We start from the raw sequence: 22,455 nt of genomic DNA, 5'->3' as shown, positions 1-22,455 counted from the left end.
GTATTTGTTTCAGGAGTAGAAGCCAATGATTTATCGCTTACATACAACACCCAGTGCTCATTCTAACAAGCGTCCTCCTTAACCCCCATCACCCACGTAGCCCATCCCCCCCACCCAACACCATTCCAGCAACCCTGTTTGTTCTCTGTATTTAGGAGTCTCTTATGGTCCATCTGCCTCTCTGTTTTTATCTTATTTTTCCTTCCTTTCCCCTATGTTCATCTGTTTTGTTTCTTGGCAAATGGCAAGATTTCATTCATTTTGACCGCTGAGTAATAATTCACTGTATATTTATATATACACCACATCTTCTTTATCATAAGTCAATGGACATTTCTTAATCCCTATCACCTATTTCACCAATTGCCCCCGCCCACCTCCCATCTGTAACCATCAGTTTGTTTTCTATAGTTAAGAGTCTCTTTCTTGGTTTGCCACTCTTTCTCTCTCTTTTGCTTTTTGCTCATTTGTTTTGTTAAATTCCATATATGAGTGAAATCATATGGTACTTTTGTTTTTCTCTGACTTATTTCACTTAAGCATAATAGTCCATCCATGTTGTTATAAATGGCAAGATTTAATTCTTTTTTATGGCTGAGTAATATTCCATTATATATATGGAATATATATATATATATATATATATATATATATATATATACCATATCTTCTTACCCATTCATCAGTCAATGGACATTTGAGCTCTTTCCATGATTCAGCTATTGTTGATAGCACTGCTATAAACATTGGGGTGCATAGGCCCCTTCGAATCAGCATTTTCATATCCTTTGGATAAATACCTAGAAGTGCAATTGCTGGCTCCTAGAGTAGCTCCATTTGTAATTTTTTGAGGCACCTCCATACTGTTCTCCAGAGGGGCTGCACCAGTTTCCATTCCCACCAACAGTGCAAAAGTGTTCCCTTTCCTCCGCATTCTTGCCAACATCTGTTGTTTCCCGAGTTGTTAATTTTAGTGAGGTGGTAAGTTATTGTGGTTTCTTTAGTATTTCTCTGATGATGAGTGATGTTGAGCATCTTTTCATGTGTCGGTTAACCATCTGGATGTCTTCTTTAGAAAAATGTCTATTCATGTCTTCTGCTCATTTCTTCACTGGGTTGTTTTTTGGGTGTTGAGTCTGATAAGTTCTTTATAGATTTTGGATAATAACCCTTGATTAGATATGCCATTTGCAAATACGTCTCCCATTCCATAGGATGCCTTTTAGTTTTGCTGATTGTTTCATTTGCTATGCAGAAGCTTTTTATCTTGATGAGCTCACAATAGTTCATTTTTGCTTTTCTTTCCCTTGCCTTCGGAGATGTGTCAGGTAAGAACTTGCTGTGGCCGAGATCAAAGAGGTTGTTGCCTGTTTTCTCCTCTAGGATTTTGATGGCTTCTTGTCTTACATTTAGTCTTTCATCCATTTTGAGTTTATTTTTGTGTATGGTGTAAGAAAGTGGTCCAGTTTCATTCTTCTGCATGTTGCTGTCCAGTTCTCCCAGTACCATTTGCTAAAGAAACTGTCTTTTTTCCATTGGATACTCTTTCCTTTATCCAAGATTAATTGACCATACGTTTGCAGGTCCATTTCTGGGTTCTCTATTCTGTTCCATTGATCTAAGTGTCTGTTTTTGTGTCAGTACCATACTGTCTTGATGATTACAGCTTTGTAATATAGCTTGAAGTCCTGAATTGTGATGCCTCTAGCTTTGGTTTTCTTTTTCAACATTACTTTGGCTATTTAGGGTCTTTTCTGGTTCCATACAAATTATAGAATTGTTTGCTCTAGCTCTGTGAGGGACACAGAGAATCTGAAGCAGGTTCCACACCCGGCATGGAGCCTACACGGGGTTCAATCTCATGACCCTGAAATCGTGACCTGAGTCAAAATCAAGAGTTGGATGCTTAACCAACTGAGACACCTAGGCACTCCTAAATATTTTATTATTATATGCGATACTGTAATAAACATTCTTCAACATGACAGGAAATTAAAAACAAAATACAAATCCTGTGACCCACCTTTAGAGATTTTGAGTTGTTCAAAAGCATCCATATTAAATCCACCACCACTGCCTGTGCTTCTAATGCTTTAGTTTTTCAACTCCTGAAGGTCGACCTCATCTGCACTCACCTCCCCCACCCCCCTCCCACAAGCTCCACTTTACAATTAGTTCCCTAGAAGCTTACAATGTCCCTAGAGGTTGAGATATGACCAAGTTAGAGGAAGATTCATGGATTTTGCAGCTACCATGTGTTAAACCTTAAATAGATAGTGGGGATACAAAATAGTAAATAAGAAAATACCAAAGGCCTGGGCCTTTCCTGACCACGCTTTGCATACAAGGAGCACAACACCTGCAAAACTAAGATTAGGACCCAGGTTTCCAGACTATAAGATAACCTGAAGTCAGGGTCTGCCTCCCTGAGCAGGTCTCCAAGGACAAATTTACTGGTTGCCTGCTGGTGAATATTCTTCACATATCTGACAGAGTTCCTTTCAAGACCAAAATTAAGGTAACAAAAAGAGAAATAAATAACACAAACTTAAACGGCAAACACAAGAGCCAGACTCACAGTCCCTGCATTTCCAAGCCACGTTTCTGTCCCCTGAGCGGCAATGTCTACTCTGGCCAGCTGTGGTGACCCTGCTGACCTTCTGTAATCCTGCTCTACCCTGAGGCAAGGCTCTTTTTGATTGCAGGGCTTTCCCAGGGAAGCTGCCAGGTTGCGCTACTTGGCTGCCACCGTTTTCTTTCTCCTGAGCAGCACTAATGAATGTTTTCATGAACATCCCCCAGATAACCAATAATAAACCTTCTCTAACTCTGCCAACCATCCCCCAACTCCCTCTACTTTGGGTTTCATAGTAATTATCACGTTGCCAAACAACGTAGCTCTAAATGACAGGCAGTCCCGAAGAACTCGCAGTTGTTCCCAAATGTGTTATGATCACCTCCTCTCTGGAAAAAGAACCCCCTCAGAAGGAGAGACAGACTGTACCTAAGCTCCACCCACACCTAGGAACTTGACAAGGCGGTGAGCACTGAGTAAGTCCCAGGGTGGACACTTGTGATGGAGAAAGATCCCGTCCCGACTGGTCTCAACCAGATGCTGTGAGTCAGCCCAGCAAATCAGCTCCAGCTGTGGGCAGCTGTGGGCTCAGGCACTCAGCAGACAGGCTGACATCCCAGTGCCAGTGCAAGAAAAAGGCCAGAATCAGCCCACCATTAATGGCAGCCAGTAAGAGAGGGTCTCAGAGACCAAAAACCAAAGGGGCAAAGTGACCCTCCTCAAAGAGGGAGCCTTCTTGGATCTTGCTAATACTTTAGCAAAGGACTATGCATGTGAATCCAAGAGTTTTAAAATTTTGAGTTGAATTTTTTTCAAAGACAAGGCATAATAGCATTTCACTATTTTAATAGTCCAGTCAAGCTTTCTGGGGTTACAAGTCACTTTCATAGCATTCCAATCAATCAATGCTCACAAGACCTCAGTCATCTGCTTGAGCTAGACCTTGAACTAAGGTCCTTTTTTAAAAAAAAAAAAATGTTTATTTCTTCATTTTGAGACAGTGTCTGTACATGAGTGGAGGAGGGGCAGAGGGAGAGGGAGAGAAAATCCCAAGCAGGCTCTGTACTCAGCACAGAGCCCGACATAGGGCTTGATCTCATGACCGTGAGATCATGACCTGAGTCAAATTCAAGAGTTTGCCGCTTAACCGATGGAGCCACGAAAGGGGGCCCCCTCTTATTTCAAACTGATGGAACTTTCCCCATAGTGTTTCTTCCAGGAAAGAAGTGTTTGAGGTTCAGATCCAACTGCATGGACAAGTTCCATCAAGTATGAAACCATGACCCTGCTGACGATCACTGATAGTGCAGCTGACAGGACCAGCAGGTGCCAGGTCATCTGGTGGTGAAGTCCTTCACATATTAGACTTTCGGAAAGTGAGCAAGGTGTTGTCCTATAAGGCAGACATGTGCTCTTTCACAAATGAGAAAATGGGGACTCAGGGCAGTTAGGTACATTGCCCAGGGTTGGGGTTGCGGGTTCTGAAGCGCGTGCACTTTCGACTATAGAACGCTGCCGCATTTAAGTCTGCCACCAAAGCTAACATGTAGTGGGGGCTGGAGTTGAAAAAACATTGACATAGATTTCACCAACAGCCCATCCACTCCTCTACCACAAACACAGTCTTCCACATTCAGTGTGGAAACATGCCACGGGGTTGTTAGATGGGGTGGCTCCCGGCATCACTTCCGTGGGACACTAGCAGTAACGATGATGAAGGCATGTACTTACCCTTAGGGCCCAGTCCTGCCAGAGGGTTCCTGGTCCCATCACAGAATCTCTGACTTGGAAGAAACCTCCTTGAAAGGGTTGAACCCCTGCCTCAGGACAGGAACGTTCCTCACCCACTTCAGTGAAGACCCTTGGCAGCTTACTTTAAGAACCTTGGTCAAGGTTTCATCTCCTCATTATCTAAGATCCGGCACTAAATGTCCTCCAGCCTGGCCCCAGCCATCCCATAGTCTTGTCTGCCTTCATTCTGACCCGTGATGCCTTCATTCCAACTCTCATCGTTTCCTTATGGCATTGGGCAATATGGCTTTAGAGCCAGCTCTGGATTTGAATTCTGGCTCCCAGACGTATGGGCCTGAGCAAGATGACTTCAGTTCTCTAAATTTCAGTTTGCAACCCCTGTAAAGTAAGTATAACAACAGTACCAGCTTCCTGTCATGAGGATTGAGTTAAATAATGCATGTGATACACCCAACACTTCCCTGGCATAGCAGTCAATTTTTAGGAAATTGACTGCTTTAGGAAAAAAAAATTATCAAAATTAAAACAATAAAATGTTGGCATTTTGTACTTGTACACTGGCTTCCCACAGTGCTCTTTCTAGAATATCTTTTCATCTTCCTATGCATTAGGAAACTACCTTTTAAAAAAGAACACATCTGTTTCTTCTACAGTCATCCTAGACAGACATAGCTTCAATAGACTTTTTTGCTTCTCTGACCAACTTCAGCCTTTTGGAATAAGTATCTCTTAATTTGACACATTTTTACTCTTCTTTGATGTTTCTCTCATTGCAAAGTGACTTAAATCCTTTACCTTTTAGGCCTTATAAACTTCATAACCAAGATGGAAACATTTTTACCCAGCCCCCCTGAGCCTAGTACAGACCACAGGCCATATGCACTCAACAACTGTCTCTTGTCTCAATTTATTGTCATTCTACAATATCCCAGCCAAACAGTAAACGCATCTCAATGAAAACCTAGGCCTCCCTATAATTATAAATAATTGCTATCAAAAATTTTAAAACATTATCCATGTTTACAAATCAGATAAATTAAGAGAAATTTTTAACCTTACATAAATTACTTAGTTTATAAAAAAAAAATCACCACATTGCTGAAGCACCGACATTGTATTTGTAGATCATTGGCCAGTTGTCAAAGGGACATGCAAGGAAAGAGTGGTTTACAATCTGGGCTGCCTCCCGCTGCTAACAACCGCCCCAAGAACTGAGGTCATGGGGGTGAGGAAAAGGGAGTAGGAGAATAATGGATTCATAATTCTTTTCAAGTTCATTTTTTATTTATTTTGAGAGAGAGAGAGAGAGAGACATAGCAAACCGGGGAGGGACAGAAAGAGAGGGAGGCAGAATCCTAAGCAGGTTTCATGCTGCCCGTGCAGAGCCTGACGTGGGGCTTCAACTCATGAGCTGCGAGATCATGACCTGAACTGAAATCAACTGAGCCACCCAGGGGCCCCAGGACTCCTAATTCTTGAGCTTGAATAACTGGTCACATAAAGCTACTGAGCTGACTTCCTTGTATAGCTCACCACTAGGTTTTCTCTCTTTCAACAGATATAGTGAGTGTTTACTCTGAGCAACGCGCTGCATTGGCCGAGATGTACAGAAAGATGAGTCAGGGTCATCTTATAGAGAGATGACGGTCCTGAGGGACAATAGGAGCTACTGAAGTGGATGTCCTGTGCTCTTACTGACCGATGTGCTCAGAGAGCATGTTCAAAGCAGTTTTGCCCTCCAGAGGTGGGGCCGACAGGCATCTCCTATGCTCAGACTGAGGAATGCCAGCCCCAGCCCTGGACTTCTCTGGCTGGCATATCATCTCTTCTAGATTCAGTTTCCTTGTTTCACTCTGTGTGTGTGTGTGTGTGTGTGTGTGTGTGTGTGTGTGTGTGTGTTTGTGTCTGTCTGTGTGTTGGGGGTGGGGAGAGCAAATAACTGGATTTTGGACTGAATCAGTAGTTTCCCACCTTTTCTGATCTTTGGACTCTTTTGGGAATCTAATGAAAGCTTCCTACAGAAACATGCCCACAAGCACAGACTCCTGGTGGCTCCCCACCTCCTTGAGCCTGTCCAAGAACAGGAGAGGAGGATTCCACGGATTTCCAGTTAAAAACCACCAGCAGAGATAATACTACATACAACACACAAATAGTTACAGGTCATTGCTATCAACCTATTCAACTCTAATACCCTATAATTTTCTAAAATGCTGCAGGCAATACAAAAGGCAAAAGCTTTTCAACTTAAGAAAAGGCCCTCTTTCTGCTTCTTGGGTCTGCCCCTGTTACCCTGCCGTTACCCTGCCTAGGGCAGTGAAGCTGGGGAGGTATAGGAGGTAACCATGGGATAGCAGCACCCGCCAGCTCCCTGCCAAGAGGCAGGGGCCCAAGGCCTGCCCTAGGCTCCAGTATATGCCCCTAACAAAGATGCTATTCTCCAAGCCTACTGCCTGGAATGGGGCTGCCTTTGCTGACCGCATCTGGCTGAAGGCTGGCTCTCAGGCAGGGGAAGGAGGGTTTTTAGTGAAAAAATTGTAGCTAGAAGCCTTGCCCAGAGCACAGAATGCTTCAAAGACTTGGAGCCCCACATGTATGGGACGCGGTAGGGGAAGGCTGACAACTCCCAAAACCTCAAAGAAATGCAAAGAAATAATTTTGAGGGCACGCCTCAAATTTACCTTAGAAACCAAGGTTTCCCTCTAGCAAAACACATAGTTGGCCAGTATAGTTGGCCAGTATTGGACAGGAAGAGAGGGAGGGAGGAGGGAGGAGGCAGAGGGAGGAGGGAGGTGGGGGAGAGGAGGGAGGGGAAGGAAGAGGTGTCCTCCCCTCTCCACTCTCCCAGGGGCCATCTTCAAGGACGCTGCTCCTTAGACCTGAGTGGATCTTGCCCTGCAAATGTGCCCTGGGCACAAACCACCCAGAAAATGGCCTAGCAGGAGAGGAAAAGAGTATTCTGTCAAAAATCACAAGGAAAAACAAAATGGCTCATAAGTCAAACCCTAATACAGTGAAATTTCAAGGTCTCTCAATTTTTTCCAGTACCAATTTTAGGTACGATAAAGAAATCTGGAGTAGAGCTTTAGAATTCCCCATTAAACAAGCAGTTTGCGGGGACGGGGGTTGGTGGGGAGAGGGTTGTATTTTTGGTAGATGCTTTACTGAAATTTTACAAGCAGTAGCAGAAATTGTTTCTCAAGAGCCCTATTCCTGCAAACAATCATTGGTTTGTAGTATCCGGATGTGCCTTTCTCTGTAAAAAAATAAAAGCATGTGAAATAGGGTTAGTCAAATTGTAAAGGCTTTGGGGATGCTTGTATAAAGGAAGCCTATTATAAATTCATTGGGAGGGTATATTCTATTTTTTCTAAAAAGAGTCACCCCTAATTTATTTATTATGTAAACATGAATTTTTATGTGATATTTGTTTCCAGGGAGATGCACCAAATACTAATCCCTTTTAAACTGCATGATTTTTCACCATTAAAGCAAGTAATGGTGCATTTTCTCCAAATGCAATCCAATCTTGAATGGTCTACAGCGGGGCTTCTTGCTTAACATTGGAGGTGAAAAAATTCATTATTTCATTTTACGCAAACAAATCAATTAATGAGATAAAGGGAGAAACACCCTGTGGGTGGCTCCTGCTGGCACAGGGGAGCTCAGAGACTCAGAGTTAAATGACACAAAGAAATCCAATCTGCCTACTTCTTGGTTCATTCATATATATAGTAGCAAATGCCCCAAAATGTATTTCTTAGAACATCCAGATACTACAAACCCAAACTAGCCTTAGCCTGGAGGAAGGCCTCTCTTCTATGGCTTAACAGGATCAGATGAGTTCCTACAGGAATAAAACTAAGAAAACATAATAATAATAAAAATAAGCCATGTTGAACTCTTAGTGCTTTACACATGACAAAACACTTCCACATCATCATTGTATCTGATCTGGACAAGATCAAGAATAATGTAGAAGGTTGGCCTGGGGACTATGGAGGAAAGGGTGGGATTCCTGGTTTCCAGTTCCATTCCCGTTTACTTTCAGCATCTCATGCTGCATCCGTCACCAATACAGAGAACTCAGCAACAAGATTCCTAATTCTCAGATGCTTTTTGAACTGTGATTTGAGTTTGAGATTAGGATATCTCCTCATGTTGTGAGAGGAAATTCTTAGGGTCCTTCTAGAGCAGTCAGAGCTATCCCAGAAATTACATATAATCCATATCACATGGAGTAGTCCTCTTTGATTAAGAAACTCAAACCATCCCCTGGAGTCCTTCTCTTGTATCTTCCTTCCGCTACAACAGACAGGTGAATCTCCCCCACAAATAAAAGCTCTTCAAAATCATGGTCAAGCCAACCATCCCAGGTGGAGGCAGTCCAGCACTTGCCATTCTGTTCTCTCCATCAGCGCTGGAGCCACAGAGTCCACGGGTGGTCTTGACTTGCCCAGTCCCGCAGTCCAGATTCTGCCTCCATGTCGCCAGTGGGAGCACTAGAGACCCAGCAGGGCTTTCTTTCTTTCTTTTTTAAATGTTTTTATTTATTTTTGAGACAGAGCATGAGCAGGGGAGGGGCAGAGAGAGAGGGAGACACAGAATGTTAAGCAGGCTCCAGGCTGTGAGCAGTCAGCACAGAGCCTGACGTGGGGCTCGAACTCACAGAGTGTGAGATCATAACCTGAGCTGAAGTTGGACGCCTAACCGACTGAGCCACTCAGGCGCCCCATAAACCCAGCAGGGTTTTCTGCCAGATGTATATCACATGCCAAAGCCAACAGGTGTGCTTTTAACCGGCCCACACTTAAAATTCCCAACATAATTCAATCCGAGTCTAAATTCCCCACAGAGGCAAAGTAAATGTAAATTTCTTATTCACCATCTCCCAAACTGCCTGAAGAGTTTCCTCCTAACTGGTGTTTTATAACCCTTGTTGATACCCCTCCTTCTGTGCTTGACTTTTAATTTGTAGTTTTACCCTTTTATGCTCTTATGATATAAGCCAGCTGGGAGGCTTGTTTTGGCCAGTCTCTTCTGACTGTGCCTCCCGCCTCCTCTACACATAAAACCTCCTTCTCTTCTCAGGTGCTTTCCACTCTAAACAGAAAACGAACGGGGCGCCTGGGTGGCTCAGTCAGTTAGGCGTCCGACTTCAGCTCAGGTCACGATCTAGCAGTCCGTGAGTTCGAGCCCTGCGTCAGGCTCTGGGCTGATGGCTCAGAGCCTGGAGCCTGCTTCCGATTCTGTGTCTCCCTCTCTCTCTGCCCCTCCCCTGTTCATGCTCTGTCTCTGTCTCAAAAATAAATAAAAACATTAAAAAAATAAACAGAAAACGACTTTATCTCTCTCCCCATCACACACCTTCCAGTCTTTACCAGGAAACACCCAGGGCATTCCCTCGGGGCCTCTAACTTCAAAGAAGGCATAAACTAGGATATTCATTGTTTGTATTTTTTTAATGTTTATTTATTTTTCAGAGAAAGAGAGAGAGAGAGAGAGAGAGAGAGAGAGAGTGTAAGCAGGAGAGGGGCAGAGAGGGAGACACAGAACCCGAAGCAGGCTCCAGGCTCCGAGCTGTCAGCACAGAGCCCGACGCAGGGCTCGAACCCACGAAACACGAGATCATGACCTGAGCTGAAGTCGGATGCTTAACCGACTGAGCCACCCAGGTGCCCCTTTTGTTTGTATTCTCTTGAGTCCTACCTTAAAACAACCAAACTCTGGTATTTTTGCCATTCTAGAAAAGCTTCTGACTGTGGTAACAGGCTCCAGATCATAGACTGATGATGCTTGAAGAAATACCTGGTCATTTTAATTTGAGAAAACTGAGATTTGGGACAATATATGAAATCTTTACACCATTGATTCTGTGACCAGAGAGATGGAGACTGTCATAGGATCACCAAACGAATGACTGAAGAGTCCCACAGACTTCCTTCATGGAATTCTTTGAAGAGGACCTATGTTTCACAATGGGACAATTCTATCTCAAGAGCCAATGTCAAGGATGTCAGATGTGAAAAATTAAAGGAGCCATAAAAGTTTCAGGGAAAAAAAAATTGGCATACTCCCTTGAGCCCTATTTATTTATGAGCCAGATATGCCGTCAGATTACCAAGATCATCTCATCTCTAAAGTGCTATGCTAGGGAAAAGAGAAAGGGCTTCAAGAGTACAAGGTACTATCTGCCTTGTCCAAATGCACAGGGAGTGACTCACTGCCAGCTGGTACCCCTTCACCCCCAGATAAGAGCAACAAGAATTCCATAGGTTGCCAAACTGAGAGATCCAGGCAGGTTCTGGCTTAAAGCCACTTAGACTTTTGCTCTGTCAGATCTCACATGTATGTTTCACCTCCCTGGCATGCTGGCCTGCTGAAATGTACCGGAGGCTCCTAACCCTCTGAAGGAGTGTTCCATCCACTGGCATCATGAGTCTGAACACGTATGTTCTAGATCAGCTCTGTAATTTTTAGCAGTAACCTTGAGCAAATCACTCATGCTTTCTACCCCATCTGAAACTAGGAAAACTGCAATCTGCCTTTCACACTTGTCAGAAGATAAAATGAATTCATAGAGAGCCTGATCTGGATATAATATCGTAAATAAAAACTGGGCGAGAACCATTAATGGGCTATGAACATGAAAGCCACCCACATAGATAGTTATTTCTTCCCTCCTCTTGACCTGCCAGTTAACAAGTGCAAATATTGGAAGCATGGCACCTGCTGGATGTCTGCCCTTCCATGACCCTTCCTCTTTATGAAACTCAACCAGCTGAGGTCATGAAACCCCTTCTATCTCCGAATGCTGTTAAATCCAGGAGCTTGACAGCTTGGTCAGGACAGAAATCTTGGCACAGTGAGGAGTGAAGAACCACCAGTTACCTCTCTGCTAACTGGTGAGACCAGAGAGAGATTGAAAAGGCAAACTCCATTATTTTAAATGAAGAAGCTAAAGCTAAGAGATGCTCAGGTACACCCTCCAAAGAAGCAAAACGTGACGTTTATTCACTTAGAGCAGTTTCTGTCACTAATAAGGGCTCAATAAATGCTAGCTGTTTTATTGTTATTGTTGCTACAAACTTTGCTGAAAGGGGGACAAATTATTAAGCATTTCTCTGATCTATCAGCCTATTAACACGATAAAAGATTGTGAGGCTCACTGATTCCTTGTGATCTCATACTAGACTCTAGTTTGTTCATTCGCTTACCAAGAGGCTCAGTGTTTAGTTCGTCAATTCCTAATTGATAAATCTTCCTCTTCCCCTTTTGAAAACCAGGCCCATATCTCCAATCTAAAACCCTGATATTCCTCCATAGGTCATCACTCTGATTACATCCATGTTTCTTCGAGCCTTTTCATTTTATCCAGCAATTATAATTTTCATGGAAACTCCTCACTCAAACTTTTGTAAGAGAACTGGTCACAGCCAAACTGGATTATCTAGGGCTCACTTGGTGGCACACCTGACAAAAAAGACCCAGAAAACCCAAAATAAGCCAGTGAGAAGAAAGAGATCATCCCCAGTGGGCAACTGCGAATCCATGACAGAGCTAGCAGAAAGTGAGAAGACTAGGGCAACTTGGTTGTGAAAAATTGTCCTGGAGAGGCTCAAAGATACCTGGCCTGATTGTAAACAGCAGCCAGCCAAAGATTCCCCAAGATGGATATTTACAGGTTTTCAAGTCTTCTTCTAGAAGTAGAGTCCAGGTGCTTCAAAAGGCATCCGTCTAGTGCTGTGGCCACCAGACTGATATTCCCTGTCATATAGCTACGACCCTGCCCTTTCTTTTCATTTGACCTTGGGAGACTTGGAGAATGTCTAATGAAGGTGAAAAAAAGACAGCTAGCATTCTCTTTCTAAGAAAGACCGTGAATGGAATGTAGCGATCTTGGAGTTGTTAGGAGAGTAAGCAAACTAAAGATATTTTGCAGTCCCTCTGGGAAACGACGTGCAAACCTCACATGTAAAAGCTTAAACAGCTTAATTGAGCATTTTTCTCCCAAGAGAGAATGTAGAGCAATGCTTCTCCAGTGTTTTTCATTATTCAACAGCGGTGGATACTTGCTTACTGAGTCACAAGTAGGGAACATTTGCTCTCTGGTCATTAGCGGTGCTTTTTCGCTCCGCACTGTAGCCAATGGTCTCAGAAATGACAACAGGTTTGAATGCAATAGTGATGCAATGCTTTAATGAGGGTGGGGAATGTTTTGGAAAGAAAGTCAGCAAAGTTTCATTAATAAATAAAATAAGAAGTCAAAAGGGCAGCTGCTGGTGTAGTAGGAGGAATGCTCTATTTGGAATTAAATAGGTCTTTTGTTTTTAATGTTTTATTTATTTTTGAGACAGAGAGAGACAGAGCATGAACGGGGGAGGGTCAGAGAGAGAGGGAGACAAAGAATCTGAAGCAGGCTCCAGGCTCTGAGCTGTCAGCACAGAGCCCGACGTGGGGCTCAAACTCACGGACTGTGAGATCATGACCTGAGCCGAAGTCGGACGCTTAACCGAATGAGCCACCCAGGCGCCCCTGGAATTAAATAGGTCTTGATGTAGATGTAGCTCTCTCACAATCCAGCTCCGTGACTTCAGGCAAGTCATTTAACCTCTCTGGGTCTCTTTTCTTAGAATACAAAATAAAAGAGTAAAACCAGCTGGTCTCCCGGGCCCCCTGCAGCTCTAACATTCTGAGAAGAGTTATGATGTAGGCGGCCTCCATTTCTCCTCACCAAGGGGAATAAAATAGCCTGAAAACAAATCTTAAGCCTGAGTCACTGTTCCCTGCAACTCCTTCCCTCTGGCCTTTCCTGAGGCTCTTTTGGCAAAGAATTCGTACCCCTAAGGATGACTGAGCTAACAGCTGGACGGCACTTGGCTAATTTCTGCCTTTCAACAGCTGGCCCAGGACACAAACAACCAGACAGGATTCTACCAGAAAAAATGACTCAACTTTTGCAGGCCAAGTATAGACGGAGAGAAATACCCAACCTAAAAAGTGTTGTACTGTTCTCTCCTGGCCCCTAGACCAATATCCTTGCAGCCTAGCTGTACTGAACCACTACGGGAAATGAGGAAGAAAGAAAGGAATAGACAATTTCTAGGAAGCCCCAGAAAAATCCATGGCCAGAGTATCATGTTTTCTGCTCTGCTCCTTAGAAGAAACCAAACATTCTGAAGTGGTGAGAAGTTCTCAACCAGACCATGTTGGTATTCCAGGTAAAAAGATTCTTCAGAGATTGAAATTGTCCTGCATATTACAGGGCCCCCGGATGCTAAATACTAGTAGGTTCTCACTCCCCAGCATGAGGACAACCAAAAATCTACCATGTATTTCTAAAAACCAAAGAAGGGAACTTCTGATGTAGACCCAGCTGGATGACAAAGAATGGTTATGTTACTTCCGGTTCTTCCGTGGGTCTGTTTTCATGATTCATGGGAAATGCAGCCCTATGTCAAAACGTTCCCTTGATGGCTGTCTGGGTCATTGGATTGTTCTCCCTCCATGGCCTCACTACCCACTAATATCTGAGGGCCCCTTTCCCCATGAATCCTAACACTCTCAACATTTGCAAAGCTCAGTTTTTCTAATAGGCTAAATCTCTAACCTTTGAAGTCTGATCCTTTCCTCACCTTTGTTTAAACAGATTTTTTGCCACCAGCAGCCCGTTTATAAGGGAAAGGGAAAGGGAAAGAAAAACAGCCGCTCACAAAGCTGCACACAGAGTCTGTGTGTGGAACGAAGGTGCCACTGGGGCACCTCACGGACTCGTGATGTCTGCAACGTGCAGTAAAATTAGTAAATCGTGCCAGGGCTAATACGCCAGTCTCAACAAAGTGGTTTGTTTATGAGGGCTTCTCGCTCACAAGAGAGGTATTTAAAAATTTTACAAGTAACCTTGGGGATGGACTAGGGGAAAAGTAAACATAAAGCACAAGTTTTGCCTTTGCAAGCAGCAGGCGCTCTATCAATGACAGGACAGCACCTAACACACGGATAAGTGAAGCAAGCACTGGGAAACACAGCAGGATTGCGACCACTACGAAGGAATTACTGGGGCACCTGGGTGGCTCAGTTAAGTGTCCGACTTCTGCTCAGGTCATGATCTGAGTGCATGAGTTCGTGAGTTTGAGCCCCATGTGGGGCTCTGTGCTGACAGCTCAGAGCCTGGAGCCTGCTTCGGATTCTGTGCCTTCTTCTCTCTCTGCCCCTCCCCTGCTCGTACTCTGTCTGTCTCTCTCTCTCTCTCTCAAAAGTAGAAATAAAACATTAAAACAAAATTTTTTTTTAAATACTAAGAAAGATTTATTGATCAAAGGTGGATAACCCTGACTTGGTATTTATCATCCATCCAAAATGTAAAACAGTCCACATGAGGTTATTTCAATATACTAAGGTAAGCAGGGATATAAGTAAGTAGATATTTAAAATGTTATTGTAAAAATAAATAAATAAATAAATAAATAAATAAATAAAATGCTATTGTAGAAAGCTGTTTGTGAATACATTAAAATGAGGAAAATACATATCAAAAAGAAAACACATTACCAAAACTGAATTCCCTTTATTTTTCAATTATGGAGAATTATCTACAAATGCTATAATGTATGGAGAGAGATCTGACAAAATGTTGACAAATTTCTGCTTGGTAACAGATGTGTAACTAGTCACATAGTATAACAGATGTGTTTTTTAATTCCTATTTATATTTTCTATGCTGAAAATCTAGGAGTTTATTTTATTTTTTATGTTTTTATTTGAGAAAGAGCACGCACGAGGGGGATGAGGGGGGCAGAAGGAGAGAGAGAGAGAATCCCAAGCAGGCTCCAGGCTCAGTGCAAGAGCCTGACATGGGGCTCAATCCCACGACTCTGGGATCATGACCTGAGGTGAAACCAAGAGTCAGATGTTCAACCAACTGAGCCACCCAGGTGCCCCCAAACCCAAGGGTTTATAATGGGGAGAAAGCATTTGTTTTTTAAAAACAGACTCCATTTAATTGAATTAAGTGAGACCTAGATTAAATAGCCCTCAGGGAACAAATAACAGTGAGGAGAGCTGACTAGAGGGACAGCATTTTCTGCCCAGAAGGCAGATTTTCTATATTTCATTCCTGATATATATATAAAAAAATAACCCATTGGGAGACCCGGGCTTAACAGGCTCTGTAGGACAATAATACCCCAACTCACAGCATTGGGTGTTTTCCCCACTGGCACTTTATTTAATTTTTTGAATGTTTATTTTTGAAGGAGAGAGCGAGAGACAAAGCGTTAGTGGGAAGAGGGGCAGAGAGAGAGGGAAATACAGAATCCGAAGCAGCCTCCAGGCTCTGAGCTGTAGCACAGAGCCCCACGTGGGGCTGAAACTCATGAGCCACGAGATCACAACCGGAGCTGAAATGGGACGCTTAACCAACCGAGCCACCCAGGTGCCCCTCCCCGCTGGCACTTTAAATGTTAAATGCACAGAAATCTCTTCAATTTTGTCCTCCACAGTGAGGGCAATCAGGCCCCACAACTGGGCCTTTCTCCAACAAGCACAGCTACCTGCAAGTGAACGTGAGGGGTTTGTTTTCAAAAACAGCTTCAACGGGGTAGTCTGTGTGCAACTGAAATGCAAACGCTGGAAATGAGTTCCTTTTTTCACCACCAGGGTGGGCCCTGGAACGTCTCCCAACCATGGCCCCAACAATAACACCATTATAAATCAGAATTTCAGAATTTCCACCCTGAGCCACTGTAATTAAGCTCTTATCCTTAGATTGTATTTAGTGGTAGTTTCTGTTCTCTCATGAATTAGGGCCACCAGCCAAAAATACCCAAAGACCTTCGATCCTTGCTCTCCAACCCCATTCCCCCTTCCCAAATTATGGTCTGCTACATGGAGAGAACAGACTAACAATGGCCACTCACTCTCTCTCACCCACCGTGGGTGGCTGAATTCTAAGACGATCCCAAGATTCCTGCTCCCTGGTGTATGCACCCTGTAAGAACACCTTCCCTTGAGTGTGGCCTGTATGACCTGGGAATATGATGGCACTCCTATGAGAGCCAGGCTACGTCATGATGAAAAGCAATTTTGCAGATATAACTAAGGTCCCAATTCAACTGATTTTAAGTTCATCAAAAGAGAGATTATCCTGAATGGGTCTGGCCTAATCAGGGAAGCCCTTTCAAAGAAGTTCTAGAAGTCAGAAAAAGATTCTCCTGCTGGTCTGGGAGAAGCAGGCAGTCAAGAGGCCTAAGGTGCAAGAAACTGAATTTTGCCAACAACCACATAAGCCCAAAAAAAGATCCCATGCTTAGAGGAAACTGCAGCCACAATTCACACTGGACTATAGGTTGGTAAGACCCTGAGGGGACGCAGCTAAATTGGGCCCAGACTCCAACTTAAGGAAACCATATGCAAAATACATGTTGGTGTAAGCCAGTCAAGTTGGTAGTAATTTGTTACGTAGCAAAAGAAAACTACTACAGGGGCGCCTGGGTGGCGCAGTTGGTTAAGCGTCCGACTTCAGCCAGGTCACGATCTCGCGGTCCGTGAGTTCGAGCCCCGCGTCAGGCTCTGGGCTGACGGCTCGGAGCCTGGAGCCTGTTTCCGATTCTGTGTCTCCCTCTCTCTCTGCCCCTCCCCCGTTCATGCTCTGTCTCTCTCTGTCCCAAAAATAAATAAAAAAAAATTTAAAAAAAAAAAAAAAAGAAAACTACTACACCCACTGATTGGCCTTGTGTCTGTCCACTCCGTCACCCATGCTCTTCTTGTACACATTTTTGAAGATGATTGTGTGCAGGACAAGTGAATCCTAAGGACAAATGTGGGGCCTGGAGAATCTGTGAGCCTTCTAGTCAGCCTCAAACTGAAGAGTGTGGCCTTGCCCCTTACTTGTCCAAACTGCTCCACTCCTAGCTCTTGAACCTGATGCTTTGCCTCCTTTTGGAAAGTCAGGCCAAGATGGCAGCTATGACTTCATACCTAGCCTGTCAGACCACAGATCTGGGTTTGGATAAGTCTCTTTTTCCTGGCCAAGACGAAGCTGACTTTTTTCTTTTAGAGAAACTTTTACAAGAAAACCATGAGGAAGAAAGAGAAGGGATTTTTGAAATAAAAGAAGTAGATACATTTACTTAGGACTTATTTCTTGCTCTAAGTTAACTGAAGGCTAGTCACAGCCTGGGCTGGCTGGTGTAGCTTCTGGAATATTCATCTCCACAGCTGCTTCCCTCCCTGGCCCTGTCTTAGCAGAAGGTTTACAACTGTGCCAGTTTCCCTCTGGCCCGACTTGCACTTAAGTTGGCACCTTAACCAGCCCTGGGGCCCTTCCACTCTGCAGCACCCCTCCCAGGTTGTCCCCTTCTGGTTTCTGGCTCCATGGATGAACCAGGCACCTCCCCATACGACTTCAACAATTCCTCTCCTAAGCCTCATACTGGGGATCTCACAAGATAACACTTCTGGGTCAATCATCATCTTTAGGTCTCTTTGTTCCTATGTCTTACCCTTTTCTCTGACCTCTTCAGCTTTAACTCAGCTACGACATAAGAGTTCATTGTATCAGGCAACTGTGCTGAATTCTGGAGATACAGAAATAATGTCATGCAGCTCAAGGCCCACTAGGACTGCCTAAAACATGCTCAGTAGTCCACGACTGAGCCTGGTACTACATTATGCCAAAACTTGATTCACGGTTAATCTATTTTTCTCGGCTAATGCCTAAGCTTCATCTTGTTAGTAGCCAGAAAAGCAGCACAGTCGTGACCAAACCTTACCTGCAGCTTGTCTCATATAAATATACACTATAAAATTAGAAAAAACCAAATGTAATAGGATTTCAGGGTCTACAAGTGCTACTTATAGATGCCCATGGCCAATAACAGAAGAAAACAGAATACCGAATTGCCTTGGGCCAACATGAATCAGTACCTCTAAGAGGGTTCTCTTGACTATTCAAATGTGCGCTGGGCTCAACACAAGAATTCCTTAGCTTGAATTTTCCTATTGAATCCACAGGCATCAATATTAGCATATTATTGAAAAATAACTTCATGAAAATAAGCCGACCACTTACCATCAATGTATTTGTCTTAGAGTGTCAGCTCCTAGAAGGTGTATCAAATGTATTTTGTCTTTGTTTTGTGACCTGCACAACAGGATGAGGAAATGGCCATTCACATGACTTCTAGTGATGATAATGAAAACCAGCATGATCCCTGGAAATTGCCCGTGTCAGCTTTGTTACTCTGTCCCAGGATTACCCATGGCCATGTATGAGTCATCAGAAATGTAGTGGGACATTCACAGAAGAATGGGAAAATTCCTAAACACGTTATACATGAAGGCACCCCTCTATGTAGTTGAGAAATGAGTCAATAGCTCACATCAGGGTCCAAAGATCACTGGTTTCAGGGTAATCTCAAAGGCTAAGCCAGCAAAAACAAATGTTTTCTCTCAGGGAGATACCTGCTATCAAAGTTCAGAAAGAAAGAGCCACTTGGACCTGGAGTCTCACATTCAGATTGCTGACCCAATCAGCCCCACCATTGTGAGCTTTACGGTGACCCTATGAGAGTACTCGAGCAGTTGGGGTTCCTCTTCTGCTAATGTCATACAGAAGTTAAAACAATAATGCCAGAAACATACACCTGTACTGTATCAGTGTAAACTAGGTCTCAAAACATTTTCTTAAGGACCCACATATTCTCACGTAAGTATAAAATTATCAGAACAAAGGGAATCTCTTTATACGTTCCCCGCCCCCGCCCCCCCCCACCCCAGCCCTAGTAAAGTTGACTCAAAGGTTGGCTGCTTGGGAATGCTTTATCTAGTTTGGGGATCTTACTGTGCAAGTCACTTCTGTATATTTCACTCTTCCCATCAATGGAATGGGTGCCTGTGTTGCACTAACCTCTTCCCACACCATTTATTTGGTCTGGGTGTGAGATATTAGCAAGCCCCTTCCATCAATTCATTCAAAGCCAACACATACATCAAGCTTGTCAATATCCCCATCAAGATTAGGGCAAAAAACCTAAGGTAGACTTCATTAATGTTTACTCTGAAACATTTATATTTCTTATAGTAGGGGAAAGTAATGTGTTACAGAAGGTTAAAACTAAATAATGATGTGAGCTCAGACATTTACTGATGCAGAAGCCAATGTACACTGTTTATTTAATAATGGTGCTGTTGAAGGTGGTAATCTCCATCCAGGCAGAGATGCCAGGAAGGAAAGGTCACTGTCAAGATTACTTACTGATCTTCTCTCAGGATCTATTTCCTTGTCAACATAATTCTCATCATCAGAGGAATAATGAGGAAACTGGCTAAATGTATTATTTCATTAAAGCTTTACAACAAACATATGAGTTAAGTGGTATCATTATCCCCATTTTACCAATGAAAAAATGCAAGCTCAGAGGGGTTCTGCAACTTGGCCAGAGTTGCACAGCTGAGGAAGGGGCAGAGCCAGGAAATCAAAATCAGTTCCTCTGACTGTGAAAACCATATTCTTTCCATCACGCCCCTTGACTCCCCTATGGTGAAAACGTGGGTGGATGTTGTCACGCATTTGGGAGCCGTATGACAGGCACTGTGTTTTCCATTGGGGAGATCTACTCTCACCAGGAAAGAAGTGGTCACAGAAAAGACCAAGACTCACTCTCTGGACCTCTGCTAAGGGTGAAACACTGATAGTCATTTCAAAAAGATAGGTAAGGCCAGGTATGCTTACCATCAACTCACATTTGCCTTTTTTGGGAAAATGAAAGGCACAATTCCATCTCCCTCACTGGGTCATTGTAAAGATCAAATTACATAGGTCACATCAAAGAACTTTGCAAATGGCGACAGCCCTCATAAATGTAAGGTAGAATGATTTCCCTTATCCCCTACTGAGGCTTGGAGGGCTGTTTCCCACCCCAAGCTTCTGAGCGTACTCACTAGTAGTGCTTTTTCCAGGATTTGGTTTGTTTGGGGTGAGGGGTAAGGAAGGATTATAAAGGCTTCACAAACACCAGAGCAGTGTGTTGGGACCTTCCACAGTGAGTCATTTATGGCTCAGTTATTCATGGCACAGCCAATCAGCACAATAGCATACACAGCCAATCCTCATTCTAGGCAGATTCCCTATTTGTTGACTCGCCTACTTGCCAAAATTTATTTGTAACCCCAAATCCATACTTGTGGTGCTTTCAGTCATTCCCAGATACACTCAGAGTAGCAACATTTTGAGTATCCTCAGTGCACAGTCTCAGCAGGGCTTCAAGCTCTGCCTTCTTGTTCCAGATCTCATACTGTAAGCAAGTGTCCTTTACATGGTCTATTTAGTGGCACATTTTTCACATTTTTGTGCTCTGGGTGAGTGATTTTGCTGTTTAAAATGGCACCCAAGGGCGGGGCTGAGTGTTGGCTAGTGTTTCTAAGCGCAAGAAAGCCGTGAAGTGCCTTATGAAAAAAATGTGTGTTAGGTAAGCTTCGTTCAGGGATGAGTTACAGGGCTGCCAGCAGGAGTTCAATGCTAATGAATTTTAAAAATATATTAAATAAGGTGTCTTTATACAGAAACACACAAAAAACAAGGTTATGTATTAATAGAGAAATGAAAATATTGTGACCAGAGGCTCATAGGAACCTAATCCTATATTTCCCCTAGGAGCAGTGATTTAGCACTTGTTGATTCAGTGTTCACAGCAACTTTATAGGACATAACTACCCCCCAAACGAGAAGGGACTATATTTATTCATTAAAATTTGTAAGCACAGAATATAAATTTGAGGAAGTATGGGAAAATGTGTGCTATGCATTTAAAGAGCTACATATTAACTCTCTAAAATCACATATTCTATCAAAATCATGAAAAAGACTGGGAGGGAATATACAAAGTAGATAACAGTGCCTCCAGGTTAGCAGAATTACAGATTTGTTTTTATTTCTCCAACTTCACTAATGCTATCTCCATAGATTAAAAATTAAAATTTAGGGGCACCTGGGTGGCTCAGTCAGCTAAGCATCAGACTTTGGTTCAGGTCATGATCTCACGATTTGTGAATTCAAGCCCCACATTGGGCTCTGTGCTGACAGCGCAGAGCCTGGAGCCTCCTTCACATTCTGTCTACTTCTCTCTCTCTGCCCCTCCCTCGCTTGCACTCTGTCTCTCCTCTCTCAAAAATAAATAAACGTTAAAAATTTTTTTTAATTAAAAAAAAATGAAAGTTTAAATGCAAAATGATTCCCACCATTAATATCAGTGAGAAAAGTACAAAAGTCCTTCCTGTCAATTCTATGACTAATCCAACATTGGGCAACACTTGCAAACATAATTAAAACCATCTGGAGAACTGGTGATGTTAATCTGATTCACTCTTCTGAGAAACCTGAAAATGATCTTCCTAATACAGATAGGACTTACCGTCCAACAACGTTGAAGGTTTTCTTCATGTTTTGATTTCTATCCCTACCATATACTCACCCTCCTGCCCTACTTCCCCATTGCTGATATGACATTGTTCCAAGGCCCTCAGAGTCTCGGTCCTTCACTTCAAATGTCAGTCCATAAAGGCAGGGCCTGTGCCTCCAACCCCATAGTCCCCCTATTTTATCATCTTCATGGTATTTCCCATTATCTTCGATTATCTTATTTATTTATCTGTTCCAGCTTTTATTGCCCGACCCCTGCCCCCTCCCTAGAATATATCATCTGTGTGGCTCATTGTTCACAGCCACCTCACCCCACCCCACCCCCACCACACCTAGAAGGGCCAACTGGCAGATAGGAGGAGCTCAATAAATATTTGCTAACTTACTGACTCTTGGGTTTTCTTGATTCCTTTTTCTCCTTTGACCCCAAGCCAGCAGTCATCATTTACCTATCTATCTTATTCCAGGAGTTTGGGAATATGTCAATTACTTAATAAGTCTTTTCAGTAGACATTCCTCTGTGTCCCTTGACCCCATCCCAACTAATTTCCTGAGACACAGCAGGGTCCAGGATTAGAGATTTAGTTCTCACTCACTGCAGTCAATTTAAAGTGGGATTAGCCCTTCATGGTGTTCTGGTAAAAACGTGCTTATCACTTAGCTGATTCATTGCTACCCAACACAACACATTCCTTCTTCATAACTAAAT

General features: G+C 43.3%; 1 protein-coding gene across 2 annotated transcripts in view; it reads right to left on the bottom strand.

Moving 5' to 3' along the window:
* CREB3L2 (cAMP responsive element binding protein 3 like 2) overlaps positions 1 to 22,455 on the bottom strand; it is a 119,337-nt gene that overhangs the window by 51,686 nt on the left and 45,196 nt on the right. The gene's annotated exons all lie outside the window — the stretch shown is intronic.

Source organism: Neofelis nebulosa, chromosome 4 (assembly GCF_028018385.1).
Source record: "Neofelis nebulosa isolate mNeoNeb1 chromosome 4, mNeoNeb1.pri, whole genome shotgun sequence".
Taxonomy (NCBI): domain Eukaryota; kingdom Metazoa; phylum Chordata; class Mammalia; order Carnivora; family Felidae; genus Neofelis; species Neofelis nebulosa.
The sequence above is the reverse complement of the archived record's forward strand: the minus strand, read 5'-3'. Positions and strand labels throughout refer to the sequence as shown.